The sequence below is a fragment of the Alligator sinensis genome, unplaced genomic scaffold, assembly GCF_000455745.1.
Source record: "Alligator sinensis unplaced genomic scaffold, ASM45574v1 scaffold474_1, whole genome shotgun sequence".
Lineage (NCBI taxonomy): Eukaryota > Metazoa > Chordata > Crocodylia > Alligatoridae > Alligator > Alligator sinensis.
In genome coordinates, this window is record NW_005843092.1 from 101,613 (window position 1) to 103,378 (window position 1,766).

The following is a 1,766-nucleotide window of genomic DNA, read 5'->3' on the forward strand; positions in this document are numbered from 1 at the left end:
AGCCAAATGTATTATTACAGTGACCATATGTCCCATTTTAGCCAGGACAGTCCTGGATTTCAGAGGCTGGTCCCAGCCAACTGTTGGGAATTATAATGGTTATCCCAGAAATGCAGGGTGCAGTCTGGCCAGGAGTCGGAGAGGTGCAAAGCACCTTGCAGATGGGTAGACAGGCACTGTCCCACCCCTGCTGGGCAGGAAGTCACCCACCCCTGTTGACTTGTGAGAGTGGGAGGGGAGGGGGTGATGGGGGCAGGGTCCCAGATTTCTGTATGCTCAGCCTATGTATGATAAGTATGAACAGCATGTTCTCATATGGTAACAGTTGTCTGGCTTTTCCTAACTCTTTCTGTCTTCATCGGATTGGACAGCTTTTAAATCCTTATTCAAATCCTTTCTTATGTAGCATTGGATTTAAGACCGTTGCTGTTGCTTTAACAGTACATTGGAAAGTGTTTTAAATTGGATTGGCTTGGGTAGTGTTCTATAACCTCGACTCACAAAGTATTGTTTAATAAAAATTAGCATTAACTAAACTTTCAGAGGGTTTGAGTTTCTAACCACTGGGCTCTTGCTGACAACTCACAGCTCCTAGGGCCCCTCTGTCAATTTTGAATCCCATTAGTTATCACACACATTTGGAAACTGGATTGCCAAGAACTTTCTCTTAAGGATCCTTTCCACTGTTCTGCTGTGCGTTCCATAGATGATTTGTGTACTCTGGCTGTCATATGTGGACTATAAACTGCTTCAGTATGCTGTTGACTATTGTAAATGGGAGGGGGCTTTGGCATAGATAAGGAGCCACAAAAAATAAGCATTTGTAAAGCATGCAGATTCTTTGGTAAAGTTTATGTCTATATATTCTGTTAGAGGAGAGGGGAAAGAAATAAAGTGAAGAAGAAAAGAAAAGAGGATTTAGATAACAAACAGCGCTACAAAAAGCAAGCTGGAATTTTTCACGCAATACTTTTTAATTTGCATTTTAGCAGGATGTGCAAAGCCCTTCTTGTGGATTGCTACTCTGTGACTTTTTCCACCCTCTGAATCCTCATTTCCAATCGCTCATGCACAGTCCAATTCTAATGCATAGCCATATAAGGAGAGAGCACAACAATTTACTTAATAAATATCTCATACCACGATCTGTATAGCTAAAAATTGCCTGCAGAAAGGAGAGAGGGGGAAGTGAAGTTGGAACCTTTCATTCATGATCTCCTTAGTTAAGAAGTTTGAGCTTTGCTGAATGAGAAGCCTGTAACCTAGCATTTGAGTTCTGTAGAGGCATGCATCTGTCTTTATCGGGGACAGTGCATGAAAGTGTGTAAAGCAAGTTTGAGACTGGCATTTAGTATCTGCAGTAATACATAGTGTTTGTGACAATATCATATAGAATCTCAATTGATTACAACTGACATTACTCAGAACATCATACTTTTACTGGTTTATTTCATGCATTTTGTTTCTTTCATTTTGGCTTTTCTAAAGTTTTTATGTGCAGTCTTGTTTCTCTATGTACCAGGCATACCGTTCTACTTTATCAGTTAGTTCGGAATTTCCTGGCAGTCATAGATCTACCTTAAATTTTCCTGGCTGAGAATTAGGTCTGAGCAGAGAACTGACCCTTCGGGGCATCAGGAAGTAATGAGCAGCATGCCCATGTCTCTCCTTACAGTGGCCTGCTATCTTTATGAATATTGCTGCCATCCCCTCCTCATTTTCTACTATCCCAGGAGGTTCAGAGGCCCCAGCTCCAGCCTTCTGCA

The 1,766-nt window shown here is 41.6% G+C and overlaps 1 protein-coding gene across 4 annotated transcripts in view; it reads left to right on the top strand.

Annotated features, from left to right (window-relative positions):
• The window catches only part of RASA3 (RAS p21 protein activator 3), a 183,625-nt gene that overhangs the window by 89,605 nt on the left and 92,254 nt on the right, over positions 1–1,766 (top strand). The window lies entirely within an intron of this gene.